This window comes from Bidens hawaiensis, unplaced genomic scaffold (assembly GCF_021521415.1).
Source record: "Bidens hawaiensis isolate Kalapana, Puna unplaced genomic scaffold, B.hawaiensis_p1.1 tig00419406_1, whole genome shotgun sequence".
Taxonomy (NCBI): domain Eukaryota; kingdom Viridiplantae; phylum Streptophyta; class Magnoliopsida; order Asterales; family Asteraceae; genus Bidens; species Bidens hawaiensis.
Genome location: NW_027504851.1, coordinates 162,009 through 172,386, shown reverse-complemented (window position 1 = coordinate 172,386; position 10,378 = coordinate 162,009). Strand labels below are relative to the sequence as shown.

At 35.2% G+C, this 10,378-nt stretch overlaps 2 pseudogenes across 2 annotated transcripts; one reads left to right on the top strand and one right to left on the bottom strand.

The window, feature by feature from the left end:
• Positions 1–3,607: 3,607 nt before the first annotated feature.
• Positions 3,608–6,136, top strand: LOC143608710 (hydroxyproline O-galactosyltransferase GALT6-like; annotated as a pseudogene). The gene is made up of 6 exons (XR_013149313.1): positions 3,608–4,446; positions 4,535–4,770; positions 4,847–5,137; positions 5,227–5,355; positions 5,445–5,618; positions 5,704–6,136. The product of XR_013149313.1 is annotated as a hydroxyproline O-galactosyltransferase GALT6-like (transcript).
• An 816-nt stretch (positions 6,137–6,952) lies between these two features.
• On the bottom strand, positions 6,953–9,954 carry LOC143608709 (HIPL1 protein-like; annotated as a pseudogene). Its single transcript, XR_013149312.1, has 7 exons — positions 9,782–9,954; positions 9,544–9,701; positions 8,511–9,263; positions 8,210–8,420; positions 7,742–7,920; positions 7,419–7,660; positions 6,953–7,331 (listed from the first exon to the last, which is right to left on the bottom strand). The product of XR_013149312.1 is annotated as an HIPL1 protein-like (transcript).
• Positions 9,955–10,378: the final 424 nt, after the last annotated feature.

Below are 10,378 nucleotides of genomic sequence, written 5' to 3'. Positions count from 1 at the left end.
TAAAAATTAATATGGGTTGTTTGAATTCATGAACGGGAGATTTTTAAGAAAGAATTTGTATAGTATGAAGAAAAGGCTACGTAGAGTATTTTGAAAGTTTTAAGTGGGTAAAAGTTTATAAATAAGTTGATAGTTATTAAGTGTTTTTTCCCCTAATCAGTAAATACCTCCAATTAAGTTGCAACAATACACATTTTTTTTAAATTGAGAACGGCTTCAATTTAGTTTGCAACGGTTCCCTTCAATCAATTCAATTTTGAACCTAATGCCCCAAAAGCTATGTGACCACGATCATGATAGAAGGACTTGATAGTGGCGTGACCAAGTGCCATCTTGAATGGTCACATGATGGTCATGCCTAATTACACATGTCTTGTTAACCCAAATTTACACTGTTTTTTTAATTTTAAGTGTCAGTTTTCTTTTGAAAGATAATATGACAGTGAGAAACTCTTATTAAGATGGATGCTAGATTAAAATTTGCAGATTTAAGAGAATAAAGAACATATTTCTTTTAGAAAGGAGAATCTTACATGTGATACCCAACTTGGACATCTTATTGATGTTTACTAACTTGAGAGGAACTTTAGTAATTATAGCTCCAAGATTAAACTAACTTCAACTTATCACTAGATAACTTACAAGATTAAAATCAAACAATTAACACCGGTTTATATTTAGAGATTTGATTGATTCTTTACCCGTTAAAAACTAAACAAATTGATTTCTTCGGGCCTTTCCTTTTTCTTTTTATTTTTCAAATATCAAAACGTTTCTTGTTTTCTAAATGCACCGCACATAATCAAAATGTTTACTTGTGATGATTTCCTTGTGACATCATTTACTCAATTACTATCAAAGATTGAATATACAAAGCAACGAACATTATATTCAGATTTGTATTGGATATATGCAAGGTCTTTCGGTCTTTCCCAAATGCAAGATCCAATACATAACTTAGACTAGTGAAATTTGTGAGTCTTTATTAGTAGCAAAATCAGGGTGTGGTTTTTTCAAGCAATACGAATCCAACATGAAACTTGCAAGTTTCAGTTTAGTTATTTGAGTTTGGGTTTGTTTCGGGTTAGGCATATGAACACATCTAGCTAAGTGAGTTCTCACCGGTGAATTCGTCAGTTGACCTTTTTAAGTTTATAGTAATTATTTTATTATAAAAATGTTTTGCATCATAAGTTAAGTTTATTGGCCATTTTATATTTAAAATTTGAAAGATGTAAAAGAAAAGATAAGCTTCAAAATTTATACTTTTAAGTAATTATTTTATATACATTTGTACTTTTACTTGTAAATGTGTAACATTAAAGTATTAACATGTAAAACAATAAAAAAAAATCAAAATTGCAAATGTAACTAGCTGTGTTCATGTTAACATGCAAAAACTCCTGTTAGATTTAGGTTCATGTGTCTAACACGATTTAAACTTATATATTTTGTATTATATTTTGGAAATTGGGTAGCACCAATCTTTTAGGGTGAGCAAAAAACCAAATTAATCAAACTGAAACTAAAAAAACCGAACCGAAGCATTAACCGACGGTTATTTTTTTCTTTTTCTGAGAAACCAAATTTTTGGTTTCGGTTCAATTTTCCATTTAAAAAAAACGATCCGATTGATGGTGATGAAGATGATGACGAATGAGACTAAACTTTAAAGATGAACAAAATGATGAATAAATATTATGACTAACCTTTTAGTGTTTTAATTATGAACTTTTTTGAATGTAGCACACACCTATTTTTTTTTTTTGTATTCAATATATCTGTGGTACTCTAGTACGCTCTTACAAGCTTAAAATCATAATCTTCATTTTTAAAATTTTTTTTGCAACTACACATAATTGAAAAAAAAAACTCGACTATAACCGAACCGAAACCGAAAATAACCAAAAACCCAAATGATTAGTGTATCAGAAACCAAAACTTTGATTTTGATTTTGGTCCGAAGCATGCTCAACCCTGCCAATCTCACAAGCACATTCCATTAAAGAGTGAACGACCGTTAGTTTAGATAAGTCTCACAATTTTATTGTACTTTTTAGTAAACTCCATTTGTATATGCTTTATTTTCTTTGATATTTAATTCACGCCGTCTCCCATAAGTTGAATTCCAAACATACGTTTATCATAACTATACCACAAATATTAAAAAAAAAAATCATTATAGCAATCATGGATACACGGAATTATTTGATTAAGAGAATGTGTAAACAAATGAACAAAATAGCAAAAACGGAAAACCATCTCTCTTTGCATTTGTTTTATTTCCTTTAATACTTTAATAATTAACGCCGTTTCCTATCATTTGGTACATTGAATTCCAAATATACGTTAAAGTATCTCCTTTCATAATTATACTTCAAATTAATATTCAAATTAATTATAATAATTACACTTCAAGTTAAAGTTAAGCCCATGTGTTGTAGTTAAAACTCATCACTAGATTCGTCATATCATATTGCGTCGCATTACACTGACTGAACTTAACCCTTCATCATTACCTACTCGCGCCCATGTTCACTTGAGTTTGTTGTGGTAAGTTATCTTGAGTGCCCCCTATCCATTCACTTTATATCCATTCGCGACTGCTAGCCCACTCACGCTTGCTTGTTAGCCTCCCTCCACCCCCAACAATATCTGGACCCCTGTTGTGGTGTTAGTGCAACCAGAAGGGGCTATCGCCCACGTTGAAGTGATCATAACGTATAGTTTAATGATGAGATAAATTTTTTTTTGGTAAGCTTAGAAGTAATCCATCCTTTTTACTTCTCTTACGGAACCTTTATTAAAATCACATCAAAACTTGTCATATTTCAGCATTTGAAAAATTACCTTTTATAAAATGGTCTCTTTTTAGAATAAATGAAAGTTTCAAAAACACTTTATAACTAAATAGAATAAAAATGTTTTAAATAAAAAAGCTTAAAAAGAACTTTAACACCAAAATAAACAAAATACTTGAATCATATCAGCATAAAATTTGAGTTAGAATATACGTCTAATAAAAATAAAAGGAGAGAAACCACATTAAGCAACACTTAAAACAATTTTCTTTAAAATCATAAACCTTTTTTTTCTTTTCAAATAAAGCTATATTTTATTAAAAAGTAGTAATTACGTCACAACAAGTTACATTCTCTCAAAAATCAAAATAAAATCTAACAAAAAAACAAAAACAACTATCATAATCATGAATAAACGGAATTCTTTTAACAAACAAACTTATAAAAACAAATAAAAAGAGCAAAAAAGGAAAAAGAAAAAAAAAGACCCCATTAACGGCATCTTTTTGAATTCTATTTGAACTGCTATGAGAATAATAATAATAATAATAATAATAACCCACCTGTTAAAGCTTCCTTTCATAACCCCACCACACGCACACACTTTGTTTCTCTCTCAACATCTCAACCATCAAACCGCGTCCGTGGGGTTCATACAGTTTCCCAATATTCATTCCACTTCGTTTTTCAAACTGCCTTCAACTCTTTTCTTTTTCATGATCAAAGCTAATTATATTACCGTTAGCGTCTCCTAAATAAATCCACCCTATTTCTTTTATTCATTTTCATTCTCCAAAAAACCAAACATGAAGCGAACCAAGCTAGACTGGTTCATCTCGTTAAGGCAAAAACGGTCCATTCAGTTCCTATTCATTTCACTTGTTCTGTATCTACTCATTGTCGGCTTAGAACTCCCATTCGTCTCAAATATAGCTACCGACAAAGTCTTGTTCGCTGACAACATTAATACAAGACCTTATGCTTTGGTTTTAGATAGTGAAGAAGAGTTGCAACAGAAAGAAGCCCCGGTTCGGCCAATCGAAGACCCCGTTGCGAAAACGCCATCGAATTCAGTCCGAAAGTTTAATACTTTATCGACCGTTAGTTTTTATTTGAATAATTTAAGTGGTGAGTCTTTCGGGTTCGGGTTCGGGTTTGGGGATATTCAGAAATCAGCTAGTGAGGCTTTTGTAATTGGGAAGAAGGTTTGGGAAGAACTCGAATCGGGTCGATTTAAAGGGTTTCAAATTAAGTTACCCGAGAATCGGACATTAAACGAGAGTTGTCCGAATTCGATTGCGTTATCGGGGTCCGTGTTTAGGGCAAAAGGGAGTATTATTGTGCTTCCTTGTGGGATGACATTGGGATCACATGTGACGCTTGTGGGCAGGCCGCGGGAGGCTCATGCGGTGCAGGACCCGAAGATTTCGTTGTTGAAATCGGGGCAGTATTTGATGGTGTCACAGTTTATGATGGAGTTGCAAGGTTTGAAGACGGTTGATGGCGAGGACCCTCCGAGGATTTTGCATTTTAACCCGAGGTTGAAGGGGGATTGGAGTGATTGAACAGAATACGTGTTATCGGATGCAGTGGGGATCCGCTCATCGGTGTGAAGGGTGGAAATCTCGGCCCGATGAAGAGACCGGTAAGTAGTTATTATTATTATTATTATTATTATTAGGATTAGTATGCATAATTTGACGATGGTTAGTTAAGTATTAGTGTTTTTGTAGTTGATGGTGAGGTGAAATGTGAAAAATGGATCCGTGATGATGATGACCACAAGGAGGAGAAAAAATCGAGCTGGTGGTTAAACCGGCTCATAGGTAGAACGAATAAGACGGTGACGGTTGACTGGCCTTACCCTTTTGCAGAAGGGAAGCTGTTTGTTTTAACGCTTAGTGCCGGATTAGAGGGTTATCATGTTAATGTCGATGGAAGGCATATTACTTCGTTTCCTTATCGAACGGTTAGTAAGCATTTTGAATAACTTTACTTATGTTTTAAAAAACATTATTAATTGAAAACAATTGAGTTTGTTTTAGGGTTTTGCGTTAGAGGATGCTACGGGTTTGGCTTTGAACGGGGACATTGATGTGAATGCCGTTTTTGCTGCTTCGTTACCGTCGACACATCCTAGTTTTGCTCCTCAACGACACCTGGAAATGTCGGATAAATGGCGGGCCCCGCCTATTCCAGACGGGCCTGTTGATATGTTTATTGGTGTGCTATCAGCTGGGAATCATTTTGCTGAACGGATGGCGGTTAGGAAGTCTTGGATGCAGCATAGTCTTATTAAATCTTCACGTGTTATTGCTCATTTTTTTGTTGCATTGGTATGTGAAGACACTAATAACACGTTTATAATATTATTATTATTAATAATAATATTATTCTTCTAACCTTAAACGAGTTGCGTTTCCAGCATGCGAGAAAGGAAGTGAACATTGAGTTAAAGAAAGAGGCAGAATTCTTTGGGGACATAGTGATTGTGCCTTACATGGATAACTATGATCTTGTTGTGTTGAAGACCATCGCAATATGTGAATACGGGGTAAGCTAAGAAAAAAAATGGTCTCGTTTTATATGCTAACAGGGTACTTAATCTTTAATTTTTAAACTTTTTTCTTTGAATATATTCAGGTTCGTACGGCATCTGCCAAATATGTTATGAAGTGTGACGATGACACATTTGTTAGAGTCGACGCTTCTTTAAACGAAGCAAATAAAATAGGCGATGGCAAGAGCTTGTATATTGGAAATATGAATTATTATCATAAACCCCTACGAAGTGGTAAATGGTCCGTCACATATGAGGTATTAATACTTTAATCTAATTTTTTTCTCTTCATAAGAGATGGTAATCTTTTTAAGATGATTTAAATTTTGTTAATGCTATCAGGAATGGCCAGAAGAAGATTATCCACCGTATGCAAACGGGCCTGGCTACATTATATCATCCGACATTGCTGAGTTCATTGCAACCGAATTTGAGGAACATAAACTGAACCTATTCAAGATGGAAGATGTGAGTATGGGAATGTGGGTAGGACAATTTAACAGCACGAAGCGTGAGGAATATGTGCACAATTCGAGGTTTTGTCAATTTGGTTGCATAGAAGATTATTACACAGCACACTATCAATCTCCAAGACAAATGTTATGCATGTGGAACAAGTTACAGATTTATGGCCGCCCTCAATGCTGCAACATGAGATGACACCCACCGTGACAAAGTGTGGGCCGATCAAGAAAAAATGTGCTCGGTTCGGGATTCTTTGATTATTTTTTTTAAGTTCCCTTCTTTCTTAGATGGGTGTTTACTGTTTTGATTATACATACTGTGTATGGGGAAGTTTTGGTACGGGCTCGTTGTAATTTAATGTAGAAGTTGTTGGATCTTAAATTAAGAAGTACATCTTTCCCCTTTATGATCAACATGGCTAGTTTTAGTTAAGGGTCGGTCAAAATGTGTCGGGTGTTGATTTAAAGCGTCCTCAATGGGATGGATTCACCCGGTTTAGGATTGCTTAGGTGGCGGTTTTAGGCGATTTTCCATCAAAAAAGTAGTAATGATCTGGTAATGTTTTTGGGTTTTGTTTCACTTTGTTAACTAGGTTTTTGGTGTTTTTGAAGAATACGTGTTTTTTCAGATGTAGTAGTTAATTAGACGTTTTAAAGTGAGTGTTTTTAGGTCTCTTTATTGTGAATGGTCTTAAAACACTGCTTGCTTAATATTTTATGTTTTTGTTATTAAGGGGTTAGGACTAAAGGATTACATGGATAGCTCATAGCTTACAAAATATATTTTTTCTTGTCGTTCTTTTTTTTAATAAAAAAAAGACTATTAAAACTAATCGAAAAGACTTCGAATTAGGAATTGGTACTCGCTATAAGAAGTTCTCTAGTCTGTCACTGATAAGATTTATAACATTCACATGTTTGGTCAGTGATGAATTTTACAATTTTTTAGAAAGTATATAGTTTTTTTTATGAGAAAGTTAAGTTATACTTTCTTTCAAACATCAATATTTCAACGGTAAATATGAGACATCAGTTGAGGTCATAAACAAAAAATTACATAAAAATACTCAGAAAATTTACTTGATAATAATACATTAATACATGAGTGTAAGATGTTACCATAGTCTTTAGTAGCTCAACCCAATGAAAAACAAGAGAAGCAACAACAGACTTGTGCATGAACCCTTCAACACGTTTGCACCCGAACCACGAGGTGAAGTTGGAGCCGGGCTAGTTTCATATGCACACGTGTAACCACAACGGCTCGGAGGAACAATTCTATACACGCCACTAGAAGTTAACAAATATACATCCTTGTTATTATCTTGACCGAACGAAAAAAGATAACCCAATGCAGGAATCTCACTCCCTGGCACAAGATCACATGGCACCGGTGAGTCCTTAGCACAACCGAAAGTAATCCCACTCGTTGTAAAATTCCCGCTATTCACCGGTGTTTCAGCCCCGGCCCACATATTATGCGCGTATAGATCTCCAAACAAGTAACTGAAAAGTGAAACACCAACATTCAACATTTGTTACATTTGACTTTGAAAGTCAAAACATTTAATCAAAAGTCAAACTTTAGTTTACCTTCCCTGTAGACACGGATCAGTTGTGGACCGATAAAAGAACCCGCCTATTATTGAAGCCGAGCCTTCGTTCTTGTTTACGTCTGAATGTTTGTATTCCATTACCGAAAAAATAGGATTTATGGAGCTTGCAGATGTGTTTCCACCAGGAGTTTTTTCAGGAGTATAAATAGTTGTTCCTTCATAAACACGCCACCCGTAGTTCCCGTTTTTAGTTATCGTATTCACTTCTTCGTATTCGTTCTTTGACAAATGAAACAATATTAATCGGTTTATTAAGAAATGTAGTGTTGTTTGAATGAGAGTGGTTTGAAAATTAAATACCTGGCCAACATCTCCACACATGAAATAAGATGGTCTTTCTGAGTCAAAGCTGCAACGCCACGGGTTTTGTAATCCTAAGGCCCAGATTTCGGGCAGTAAATCATTGTCTTCGGTGTACGGATTGTCTCTCGGGATAGAATAGTTTCCCCATAACCCGAGGCTCGTGACTTCTGATTCACCTGGATTTACAGTTCAAGTTCTGATGATCTGCATTATGCAAATTGTATTGTTTGACTTTTGAGGTCAAACTGTTACTTTTGTTGACTCTAATTTGATGCTTTTTCATTATGACATTTAATAAAAATCTGTTTATTTTTGCTTCATTTTAACTTATGTTTTATATTCCTTTTGAAAATTTACAAAATTGTAAAGTTTAAGAATTCAATTTGAAGTTTAAATGTTGGTCTGTTTGACTTTAAAAGTCAACTGTGCAGTTTCCTTAACTGTTCAGACTCATATTTGACTTACTGGGTATGTTATCAACATCAAATCTCATAATCTTGCCAAGCAATGACTTTTTGTTCTGTGCAAAATTGTACGGATCACCCGCACCACCATCCCCCATCATGAAATACAAGTACCCGTCCGGTCCAAACAGAATCTGTCCGGCGTGATGAGACGTGAACGGAAGTCCCATCGTAAATATCCTCCTCACTTCCACGGGCGAAGCCGTTGTAATCTTAAAAAAAAAAAAACGTACCCAGTAAAATCCCACTGAAAGACGGACCATTTATCAACAAAAGAATGCATAAAAAGTAACACTACTTACTACAGAAGCGTGTGAGGATGACGTCACATTAGCCGAGTATTCCGCCACCACACTCTGATACTGGCACGGCTGAGCTGGAGTATCCGAACCCAGCTTCGATGGATCACAATTCACGTCGGAGTTGCACGCACACCGACCCGCACAACTTGGCGTTTGCGTTTTATCACAATTAAACGAAGCGAAAAAACGCCCGTTTTACGCAAAATTCGGGTGCAAAGCGATCGACATCAACCCGAACTGAGTATCAAAATGAACCTCATCAGTCAAGTCAAGAAACGGGTTGGACTCGTCGAGATCCATCCCGCGTCCAGAGCCGACATCTGGAATTGTAGCTAACCAAATTTGTCCTTTCTGGTTCGAGAAAAACGCGCGGCTCGAACCATCTGTATGAGCCACCATATCCAAATAAGAACCATTGGCTATCTTTTCCAAACACATACCGGCTGGAGGCGATTTCATGCTATTTGTAGTAATATTTAAGCTCACTTTTTAGCCATCAAAACAAACCGAATCACTGGCCCGAGGCCCGCCAATTACGCTACAAAATTCGGATCCCGATGACCAGATATCACTAAGTTTATTACTCGAATTCGACGACGAAAAAGGCGAATATTTTACAGATACATTTTGACATGCATCCCATACTTTTTCACAAAAACTGTTACTACTTGTAACAGTAGAATTGCATAGGACAGGAACTTGTGGTGCAACGGGTCGGGTCGAAAATAATTCTGCTGAAAACGGGTCACATCGCTGAAATTTAACACATGAACACGTTTAAATCTAGTTTAATGTTATGTTATAAAAAACTGTCTAGTAAGAAACTAGATAGAATGATACTGCGATATATCAATACAAACTGACCCATAAAAAACCGTAAAACTTTGGAATAAAATATAAGTTTATACCAATTAATGTTATATTATAAAAAACTGCCTAGTAAGAAACTAGATAGAACGATACTGCGATATATCAATACAAACTGACCCATAAAAAACCGTAAAAAACTTTGGAATAAAATATGTGTTTATACCAAACAAAGGATGGATTTAAGGACAGAAGCACAGGCAGGTTGAGATATGTTCAAGGAATCAAACTGCTTCTTTATATTCGAGTCATCGGTCGAATCGCAGCAGGAACTGCCATTGTAATTACAAAAAACCAGTGGTGTCTTGGGTGTTAAGGGTGCTTCTGTTACAATATACAAACAGTTCAAGATATGTTAAGCATGAAAGTATATATAGTCATCAAAATTTAATAAAAAAACTTACTTGAATTTGTGCATAACGGAAGTGAAAGAGCAGGGTTGATGATTAGCAGAAACAATGTTATAGAGAAGCAGATGTTTGTACTCATCATCATCATGTTGAACATCATATGATCCTAATGAGACATTTGACTAGTGTATATTTTTCAAAGAAAACAGAAAGATAAAGATGGGATGGGATGGGATGGGATGGGATGGGATGGGATGGGATGGTGATGGCATCAAAAGTTGAATCATGTAAGAGAGTTCATAGTTGACTTTTGCCTTAATTCTTGGTTGAATTTGATATTTGGTAGTTGGTATGGTTGCAACATTTCTTACTCTGTCTTCTTAACCATGGTACTTCATTTATTTATTTTAGGTATATTCTTTTTTATTAATCTCAACTATTATTTTGGCTACTTTCGGTCTAAATTAACGAATTAGTTGTTAACGGTCTATTTTTTAACGTATTTTTCTCAACAATTCGTGACTAATAGAATCATAACGTCATTACTTGCATGTAGCTGGAAAAACGTTCTTGGCCGGACAAGTCACATTTTTTACCAGAAAACTCAACATAAACAATTGAACATCACCAGAACATTTTCCCGACGACCTA